The 10,933-nt window shown below is 53.3% G+C and overlaps 1 protein-coding gene across 1 annotated transcript in view; it reads right to left on the bottom strand.

The window, feature by feature from the left end:
- SH3BP4 (SH3-domain binding protein 4) overlaps window positions 1–9,685 on the bottom strand; it is a 43,075-nt gene extending 33,390 nt beyond the window's left edge. The window contains exon 1 of the mRNA XM_006760460.2: window positions 9,611–9,685. The gene's annotated coding sequence lies outside the window, so the exon portion shown is untranslated. The remainder of the gene's footprint in view (window positions 1–9,610) is intronic.
- Between the last annotated feature and the right edge of the window lie 1,248 nt (window positions 9,686–10,933).

Below are 10,933 nucleotides of genomic sequence, written 5' to 3'. Positions count from 1 at the left end.
TGGGGGGTGGGGCAGGGATTAAAAGCTAGGGGTCTCTCCAACAGCTCTTAGAATTAAAGTAGGATCCGCAAAGCACAACGAATCCCAGCCACACTATTCACGAGAGTCAGGAGGTGGAAACAGCCCACTGGTGGGTCAGGAGACCAACAAAAGGCGGCCCATCCTTACGGCAGAGTGTTACCAGAAAAAGGAAGGAAATTCTGACCCACACCGCAATATGGAGGAACCTTGGGAATATGACGAGTGGAAGAAGACAGTCACAAAAGTCCCGTATTGTATGACTCCATTTACAAGAAGAATCCACAACAGGCAGATCTGCAGAGACAGAAGCAGGGGAGCGTTTGCCAGAGGGTGGGGCAGGCAGGGACTCACAGGTCTCCTTTAGGAAATAGGTGGAGGTCGTGGCCGCACAGCTCTGTGAATATACTAAATCCCATTGAATTGTGACACTTTAAAATGGGTAACTTTATGTTCAATAAAAAGTTTAAAAAAAATCTTTATAAAGAAGCAAGGTCACAGGTGACATCCTAAGTTAGGATGCATCCAACGGAACCTACCTGGGGCTAAAATGCCCTGCATGTGCACAGTCGAAAAGATAGCGTTATTTAAAACTATATGCGCGGAGGCATACTTTTGTTATAATCAGGACAGAGAAAGAAGTCCACATGTAGTCAGCAGGGGAGCCGGTTCAGTAAGGGGAAGAAACCATAAAAGGCAGATGGTACCCCAGTCACAGCCAGGATGCAGTGGGTGGTCAGAGGTGCTGACCGAGACTTCAGGCACTGTGGCCCCTGGACAGGGACAGGTGCGGGCCACCTTGGGTTGTTTTTTAAGACCCTAAGACCCCAACTCAGACTCACTAAGCACAAATGCAAACAGCCCGGGGACACCCAAATCAAGGTGAGGGAAGGATGGGGATGGGCCTGGGCCTGGAGCCATTTGGAGGCCAGTCAATACTTCCAGCCTCTAGCCCCTGGTCACCGTCCCTATGGGGTCAGCCCCATCACCCCTGATCCACTTCCCCACAATGCACCAGTGCAGCTGTGCAGGTGCCACACTCATGGGACCACAGCTTCTCGTTCCCATTTTGCAGATAAGGTAAGTAAGGCACAGCAAGGGTCGGTGAGCAGAGATATGGAAGTCCAGGCCACACCCCACCAGAACCACACGGGAGAAGTGGGAGAAAAAGGAAAAGGATCCCCCCAAGGGAAGAGGGTCTTCTTGTCATCACCCAACTGAGGACCCTCCTTTTGTTCTCAGCAACAACTGCCCCCGGAACTCCCATTCCCGCCATCGGTGCAGCCAGGATGCTCTATTTCAGCGGTTCTCAACCTGTGGGTCGCGACCCCGTTGGCGGTCGAACCACCCTTTCACAGGAGTCACCTAAGACCATCCTGCATATCAAATATTTACATTAGGATTCATAACAGTAGCAACATTAAGCTATGAAGTAGCAACAAAAATAATCTTATGGTTGGGGTCACAACATGAGGAACTGTATTTAAAGGGCCAGAAGGTTGAGAACCACTGCTCTATTTTGCATCACCAAAGGACCTGCTTTTCTCAGATCCCATTGAAAAACTGGGTCTGCAGGATTTGGGCCCACCCCAGAGTCCAGTGCCTGAGGGCCGAACCCTGGTTGGTCATGGGGCCCCAGCCCGAGGTTGCTCCTGGACCAGCCTCACAGGACAGCCAGGGCAGGCCACCCTGGTTCCTGCCACGGGGGCACACACTCTGTCCCCTTAGGACCTTACCATGGGCGCCTCCCACAGGCATGCTCAGGTTCATGCAGAAGCCCACTCATGTGTGGTACCCTGAAGGATTTACACAGCAACACAGCATTCCCAACATGGACAATTTCCTGGTGACTTACAGGCAAACTGCCTCCTGACAAATGTTTGATGCCCAGTCAGATGGAGGCTGGTTCTCAAGTTACATCGAGTCCTTTTGAAAGTAAAGATCTGGGCCCAGCAGGAACCTGGTGCACAGCCCACATGCCTCGCTGCTGCCCGTGACTCCTTCCATGACGGAGAGTTCTGGAACCCTGCTCAGCCTCCCATCATCCCCCCTTCAGGCCTTTGGCTCTGGGGAGCCCGTGTGAGGGTGTTGAGGTCCCGTCTGACCTCAGTCAATCACTGTTGAGCTTCTGTGAGGCACAAGCTCTCCCGTCAGTAAAACGAAGTACTAATTAAGATCTGGCTGGACCCATGACTCCCTAAGAAAATCAAGGACAAACCCAAGAGCGTTACACACTGTAAACCCCTGTGCAAAATGTAAAAATAACACAGTTACAGAGGAGCTCGGCCAACACTGCAGGTGACGTTTCTCTCCGGGAAGCTTCCTCTTTGTCAAACCCTCGGCCTGAGGATCTCGTGCACCATTCATTCAGGACCCCGCCCTCCTCTTGAAGAACCCATTCATTAATTCCTCCTCAAATGCCACATCGAGACCTGATCCCGTGCAGCCCGCACAGTTCAGAGGGACCCCCTCTTTCCAGTCACCTGCCCACAGACGGCCTGCTAGTCACCTGGAGCTGCCCGTGACCTGGACCCTCGGTTTCCGTAAGCCACCTGGTGAGCACCTTTGAGTTTCAGGGCTCATTCAGAGTAGCTCCAAGTTCGATACAAACCCAAAGAAAACTTTCCTAAGCTAGGTCTTCCCCACTCTGTAAATGAGCGGATGTTATCTGGACTTAACAAAAAACAGAATTATTAAATAGATAAAGGAAATAAAGAGGTTTCTGTCCAGGTCAACCTTGGTTTAAGCTGAGCACTCCAGCCTCCGGGAGATGTCCAGCCCATCTCAGAGCCACCAGGCTCGCTTATGTCCAGGTCCCCTTATCCCCACGCAGGTCTAGGCCTTCCTCCCAGTCAGGGCCTGTGACCAAATCCAGTGAGGAACTCGGTAAGACTGTGGGTTTTGTCTTGAGAACACCACCCTCACCTGTAAGGTTGTGCTGCAGACCCTCTCAAAGAACCCTGCCAGCCCCAGCCGGTTTGGCTTAGCCTGCAGACCGAAGGGTCCAGGGTTCAATTCTGGTCAAGGGCATGTACCTTGGTTGCAGGCTCCTCCCCAGCCCAGGCCCTGGTTGGGGCTCGCGCAGGAGGCAACCAATCGATGTGTTTCTCTCACATTGATATTCCTGTCTTTCCCTCTCTCTAAAAATCAATGAAAAAATACCCTTGGGTGGGGATTAAAATAATAATCATCCTATCTAATAAAGAAGGAATATGCTAATTGACCCTCACACTGTCGCAAAGATGGCGGCGCCCATAGCCAATAAGGAGGGAATATGCTAATTAACTACCACGCCCTCAAAGATGGTGGTGCCCACAGCCACAAGGTGGCGGCGCCGTCCCTTCAGCCCCGCTGGGGTACCTGCCTCCAGAGCCCCCCAGTCCCTTCAGCCCCTCAGGCCCCCAGGGCCGGCCCGAGGTGCAGGCAAGCCTCAGATGGCAGCTGCCCAGCCACCCAGGGCCGCCCAAGGCTCAGGTAACCAGGGCCGGCCGAGGCTTGTGCTGCCACAGTGGCAGCAGCAGAGGTGTGATGGGGCGTCGCCTTTCCCTGATCGCTGGTCACCTCCTGCCCCTGAGGGCTCCCAGACTGTGAGAGAAGGTAGGCCGGGCTGGGGACAACCCCTCCAGTGCATGAATTTTCACGCACCGGGTCTCTAGTAATTAAAATCAAAGGACCCTGCTAAGGGTCCACTAGGGTAAACACACTTCTGTTGTTGATAAAAATTATGTTCAATAGCAAGGCCCGGACCACTATTCTCCATCAGAGGACATCCCAGGCCAACAGAGCATCAACTGGCGCTTTTCTAATTGTATCTGAACCAGGAGAAACGAGAGCACACACCCCAGCTCATCTGTAGGCACAGTGAGTGTAAGCAGGATTTATGGGCGACCACAAAGGAGGAAAAAGAATTGAGCCGTGTTTACTGAGCGCAAAGTCCAGGGCTGCCTGGGATGGGGAAGCGGGAGAAAGAAAGGTATCCCTGAACAGGAACCAGGGTGAGGAGCACGCCACACAGGCATAGCAAGGCGGACCCGGCCAGGCGCTGACGGCAGAGTGGGCTGACCCTGACCTGGTGGGTCGCGGATGGTGGCCTATAATAGGAAGACACCGTGTGACCTCGGACAGCCACCAGCTATGTAAGCTGGCTTCCTCTGCTAAACGCACAGCTTGGCTCAGTGGCCTTTCAAGTCCCTCCCCACCCTGAATCGAGTGGAGGGGGGTACTGGGTGCACCGCACGTGTGGCTCCAGGACCTCTATCCACCCCACATGTCCCTCCTGCAAACACCATCGGAGCACGCACGCCAGGAAGGTCCTCTTGCTCCTTCTGCCCAGCCCTCCCCGAGGCCAGATGCGCACGGCTAAACAAGAGGGCCCCCGGTAATTCACTCTGGCCAGTGGGTCGTGTTAATGCCTCTTTGGATCTTTGGGACCCCTGGGGCAACCTGAGTTCAGGAGGGCAGTGTGCTTCAGAAATGGCAGGAGCCGAACTGTCAGGGCCAGGGCCGCCCCCGCAACCACATCACAAAGGAGCCACTGGGCTCCCATTTGGGGCCTCAACAATGACACGAGAAAAGGGAATCTCAGAGAAGCTAAATGTCTTGCCCACAGGATGGGGCTATGGGAAAATAGAGGGAAGGGGGCAGCGAGGGAGGCCGGGGGATGGAAAGCTTGCAGTCAGCCCAGGTGGTTATGAAGCATGCCACCTCCTCCCTTAGCGGGAGAACCAATGGCCATCACTCCCTCCTGCAAGGACACCCCCAGCCTGGACACCCCGGTGGCCCTGTCCCCTCCCCACAATCAACCAGCAATGGACACAGATCCACAAACTGCCTGCTGACCCAGCCCAACCCTGTTCTCCTGAGAGCTGGGAGCTGGGAACTGTAGGTACAAGTGGTCCAGGACTGCTGTGGCTGGGGCCGCAGGCCATTCCTGGACCAGGTGCATGCTGGGTGAGCAGCAGCAGCCAGGTGACCAGGGAGAAGCACAATTCCTAAAGAGCAGCTTCAGTTCTCAAATTCCAGGTCCTCCGGACTGCTGTGCTAGGTCTGCCTCTCTCCGGTAATCCTCCCATTTTCCTTTCCAGAGCAAGTCTGCATGCCGATCTCATATTTCTTATCCTTGAGAAACTTCTGAGGCACGAGCTCTGTTTCTGCAGATGAGGAAACTGAGGGCCAGGAAACCAACGTATGCAAAGTGTGCTTATGTGCTCATAATTGAAATTCATTGGAAAGCAGGGCGAACGCTGTAGGCTCTGGGCAGAGGCCTTTTGTCTGACCCAAGGATGAAACGCATTCCCTCTGCCCTTCCTAAATCGCAGCGGCCTGCGCAGGCAACTTGAAGTAATGCACAAACAAAGGGGGGAAACTCCAGGCAGAGACAGGAAAACTGGGGTTTCTGATTAGATTGAAAACTTCTTTGTGAGTCTAAGTAGGTTTCAGTCAGAGACTGGAAGGCTCTTGAAATAAACAATGGTAGAATCTTTCTTCATTCACACCTTTTATCTCCAAAGCCTCAAGTATGCTAAACATTTCTCATTGTCTTCATGACATGGCCTGCTTTAAGGAGGATGAAAAGGCAGGGTAGCTACCAGGCCAAAACACAAGGCTTCTAAGAACACAACTGCCATTTTTAGTGTGGCGTGTGGCTGGGGGCGGCTGGGGGCAGCTGGGGGTGCGGCTCAGGTTTCTGGTCTGTTCACATGCCCTGGGCTTCACACTTTGGGGCTCATGACCTCACTCATCCAATGGCAGCCCTGTACTTACTGAAGCAGCCACAGGTGAGGCATTTGAATAAAAGGTTGGGATAGGGGCGAGTAATGTCTTGGGCCAGCCGTGGGCAAACTACGGCCCGCAGGCCGGATCCGCCCGTTTGAAATGAATAAAACTATAAAAAAAATAAATAAAAAAATAAAAAAATACTGTACCCTTTTATGTAATGATGTTTACTTTGAATTTATATTAGTTCACACAAACACTCCATCCATGCTTTTGTTCCGGCCCTCCGGTCCAGTTTAAGAACCCATTGTGGCCCTCGAGTCAAAAAGTTTGCCCACCCCTATCTTAGGCTCATGCAGGGCTGCAAGGTTCCCCTCTCTCAGGTCTTGGGGAGGTCGGACCTGTGGACACAAAGGGATTCCACAGGGTGATCCGATCATAAATTCCTAACGGGACAGGTCATGGTGGGTAGCCATGCCCCTGGCCTATAACTTCTAAATGGTTTACCTTGGCCCGAAGCCAGCCCTGGCCATTGTTTCTGTGCATCTAGGTTAACTCACCTTTGAAATAAGCCGTAACCACCAACCGCAATCCAATCTGGCCTAGCTGTCTCCCCCCTCATGAACTCTTCCTGCGTTCCCCCCTTCGTGCCTTAATCCTAAATGTGTAAAAGAAACTGCACACTGACATTCAAATGAAGCGTTTTTCTCAGTCTGTTGAGATCTTGCTTCCAGATGTGTCCTCTGTTTGGCTCCAGTAGGTTTTTATAAAACTTCTCTACAGGTTTGGACACGCTATATCAACAGAACCGACCCCATGCGGGGCCCAGGCAGGCCTTGTGGCAGGTGCGGGATCGAGGCTTCTGGGTCACCCGGCCAGTGACGGTCCATGCGGGCCTGGATGTCACCTGGCCTCAGCCGCTCAGTTCCAAAGACACCTGAAAGCTGGGATGTCCCCTACACACAGACCAGAGTAAAAGCGACGCCATGGAACGAGGGGAGAGTGCCCTGGGAGGGACGAATGGGCATGGGCGTCCTTTCGGGGTGACGAAAAATGCGATGGTGGTGGATACAACACTGTGAACGCACTAAATGCCAACAAATCGTACATCTCAAAATGATTAATTGGAAATATTATGTGACATTCACATAAACAAAACAAAACAAAAACACACCGTCAGGAAAGTCTGGAAGTCCCCAGTCTGAAACCCCAGAAGAGCAAAAGTTTGTTAGTTCTCCCTGTGGACCAGTCAGGGTGCCCAGCCAGCCACCCCTTCAGAGTGGGGACAAGTCTTAACTGTATCCTTGATTTTCAAGTCAACTTACAGTTCTGAGAGAACAAAAATTAATTTCATCTGTTTCTCTTTACTCTAAAAAGTAGCTGTGTGGCTCATGTTTGTGGCTAGAATTGATTGCTGTTGGCTGATGCTGGCCTGGGGACAGTGCCCACATAGCTCATGTGTCCTCCTAGGGGCCAGGTAAGGGAGGCAGCAAAGCAGTAGCTTGGGGCACTCCTCCTCCAGCTCTAGGCCTGGTCTTTCTACTCATTGTAATAACTCTCTGATCTTGAACTCTCTGAGCCTCAGTTGTTATCTGTAAAATGGGCAGGGTGCACAGTATCCCAGGACTGGAGTAGACACGACATGCAGCGAGCAGGTGCTTGGCTGGAGCGTCCTGAACGGGAGCTCCTACCTTCACAGGCACCCGCAGAGCCGTGGGTCTCCCCCAAATAGCTCTCAGGGCAAGTTGTGTTATTTCCAGTTATATCCATCATTGATCCTGGTCTTAAAGGAGCTGTCCACGGGGACACATGGACACAAAGAATGTGTCCAGGGCAGGGCACTGGAGTCAGCCCCTTCCTGCTCCCTCATCTGGGATTGGCATCCGAGCAGCAGCGTGGACACCTGAACCAGAACACCTAAGCTAAAGTTGCAGGAATTACGTGCCAATCACAAAACTAGGCACTGGCAAAACTCTAGACATAGAAACTGAAATCCGGGGAAGCTCCATCTCACAAAGAACTTGAGACAAATCAGATCATGACTATTAAGCACAGAGAAAACATGGCATTTATGTTCCTGGGAGGAAAAGCCACAAAAGTTGGCCAAATGTGCCAAGATGACATTTTTTTTTGCCATAATGAGGGACGGTCTCTTTCAGGCTGAGACACCCGTCCACGCTGCCAACTCCGCGGCAGGTAAAGGTGACCCTCCCTCTCCAGGCTCCTGGAGCCCTTTATGCTCAGATAGAGACAGAGGGCACCGCTCTGGCTCATCCCTAGATGGCCAGGCCCTGTCTCACCCTCCTGTTCCCTCTTCTCAGAAGTCTTGCTGCTCTGGGGTTCATCTGGCTCAGGGCCTGAGAAAGCAAACCACATAAATGGCAGCCTGGGAGCCGCTGGAGCCAGGGAGGGGTCCCAGGCAGGGCCCTCATGAACTTCTTCCTGTCCAGTCCAAGAGGGGACCTGCATCGGACAAGCTGTGCCTCATGAGACCATGTGGGGTGAGACAGGTCATACCGCACAACCCACTGGTATCTCTTGAGTATATCTAGAGAGAAGAGTCATGCTGCATACTTGTGTTTGATTTAAAAAGCCCCAGCAATCTCGCCAATGCCAGGCCAGAAGAATGCGAGGAATGTGAATGCCTTTCACTGGGTTTCACCACCACCCAAACAGACCGCAGCCAGCCCTGGCCAGGGGGCTGCACTTATAAGGCCAGGTCCGCTGGAGGCTGCTTCCTGGGCAGAAGTATTTTAAGTCCCTGGGACCTCAGTGGCAGTGAGGACTGACCCTGGGCCCAGAAGACTCCGGAATTCTTCACTAATAAAAGCCCCCAGGCCGTAACCTGAAAAAAAAGTCCCTAACATTCTTTCTATCCCTAACATTCTTTCTGTCCTAAAGCACAGGCCATAAGGCAAACAAAGACCAGTGATGTAAAAGTGGGCAGAAGAACATTGGGGCAAAATCTCCTCCCCCAGCTGAATAGAGGGTGGTGTGCTTAAAGGAAAACCTGAAATATTTCAGGCGCCCACTTGATGGGGAGAGGATTTTAGTATTCGAACAGGACCTGAAAGGAAGCTCCGGGGAGCTGTTCCCTCTCAAATCCAGCCACTGCCCAGGATTATGCAAATGTCCATTATGATTCTGTCCAGTCCTTTCACCCAGGGAGGAAAGACTCTGTCATTGCTTTTGAGCACAGGAAGGCTGTGGCATGTTAACTGACGATCTCACCCCACTGGCTTTACAAAAGGCGGTTTCCTTCTATCGCCCAGAGAATAAAAAGTGCAGCCAAGAAAATACCCCAGAACATTCTACCAGGGAAAGGGTAGCATTTTCTTTCTTTTCTGCTGCGAGTGCCAACCGCCTCCAGCTCTTCCTCATGAACCTGGCTAGTGCTTCCTTTTAACATTTTCTGCTATTGTTTTCCCAGAGCCCCAGCGGGGGTGACCCGGAACCACAGGGCCACATTGTTTGGGAGTGCATAACCTCTTACGTTATAAGAATAACTCCTTTGTGCAAACACAACAGGACAGCCAACCTGGGCTCTGTCTCATTCTGGGTAGAGCGAGAACATTCCATTGGTGGCAACAGAGGGGAAGTCACAGAAAGTAAACAGAAACGAGGGGCTGTTCTGGGAACTCCGTGGTGCCAGGCCCACCGGCGATGTCTGGCCTTCCCGTGAAGACAGAGCAGTGCCCTGAAATGCCAAGGGCCGCCAGAAGCTTCCGGAAGCTGTTTCTCCCTCCTGAGCTGTTCTGCACGTGCGCGAGGCTCCTCTCCCCACACAGGTCTGTGCACCTCGGCCGGGACACAGTTGCCTCCACACAGCAGGTGCAGGGACAGTGGCTCATTCAAACACCCTGTGTGCATCGCTTACCTGCCACAGGCCACCAGCTCCGACGTCAGAGGTGGAGTCCCAGGACCCAGCCTTCCCTCCAGAGAAGAAGGGAGATGCTGCAAGACAAAAGGGAACCGTGACCAAGACTGGGTCTCGCTCAGCCCAAAACCCACATCTCTATTTCCCTCCAAGACTCTCCCAAAGCTAGAGCAGCCGCATTTCTGTGGTCAGGCAGGGCAGTGGTGGACCCTGCGAGGTGGCGCCCAGGTGCCATTCCATGCCAGCTGCTGGGCATGTGGCCGCTGGGACCCTCTCCTCGAACTGCCCTGTCCCAGGGAGAGAAGGCAGACCCTCACCTGCTCAACTCCTGAGAACTCCAGGACCTCCCAGGTCGGAGCTCCTTGGGTCTCGAAGGGCTTTGCTGAGACTGCAGGGCAGCCTGCTCTCCTCTGCCCACGCACCCCCCTCAGAGCTGGTCCCCACAATGTCCCCACAGACCGAGCCCAGTCAGAGCTCGTGTGCCTTCCTTCCCCTGCTGTTACTTCTGCTGAAAAGACTGGCAGTGTTTGCTCAGCAGAAGCATCTTATCAGCTGAACCCTAAAGACACACTCCAATCGCCTGCCAGCAGTGGGGCTCCCTCCCCATGTGGTGGGGTCACCAGGAGGTGGTCCCGTTGCAGAGCACTAACGTGTTAAGTACAGAGCCCACGCCTGTGGCAGGTTCCATAAATAAGTGTGACGATGACAGAGAGGAGCGGGATTGAAGGTCACCACCCTGAATCCCCGCTTAGCTCCCTGCACTCAGGCCTACGTCTGGACTGGCCACAGGGGCTCTGGGCTTTTGAGGAGCCCTGGACCTGGCTAGGCTGTGAAAGGGGAGGCGGATTCACTCTGCACACCTTTCCTCAATCAAGGCCTCACAGCCTGCAAACTGTGCCCGCCCCCAAGAACAGACCGCCCAGAGCAGCCCCCCTCTGATACATATTTCACATGCAATTAAATGAGTATCGCAAGCAGGCGAGGATTACCCCTGTGAGGCTGGGACAGCTGGCTAGTTTTCAGGACACCGTTTCCCCCCGGGGCTTCAGCAGTGAAATGAATTCCAGATGCACAGAATGACGGGCGGGTGTGCGGGCAGGAAACCAGTCGGAAGGAAAGACCAACTCGCATGGACACAGCGCACCTCGTGGTAGAGACAGACCTCCCAAAGGCCCAGCAATGAGAGAAATCCCACAGGCGACGGGGACAGGCTTATCCCAGCCAGTGAACTCCACGGAAAAGGCAACAACGCGAGAAAACATACTCTGACACGACAAGAGAGCAGATCCCGAAGGAGATGGATAAATGGGGGGGGGGAGGGCG

This window comes from Myotis davidii, unplaced genomic scaffold, assembly GCF_000327345.1.
Source record: "Myotis davidii unplaced genomic scaffold, ASM32734v1 scaffold370, whole genome shotgun sequence".
Classification (NCBI taxonomy): domain Eukaryota; kingdom Metazoa; phylum Chordata; class Mammalia; order Chiroptera; family Vespertilionidae; genus Myotis; species Myotis davidii.
Note: the sequence above shows the minus strand (reverse complement) of the source record. Positions and strands in the feature narration are given on the sequence as shown.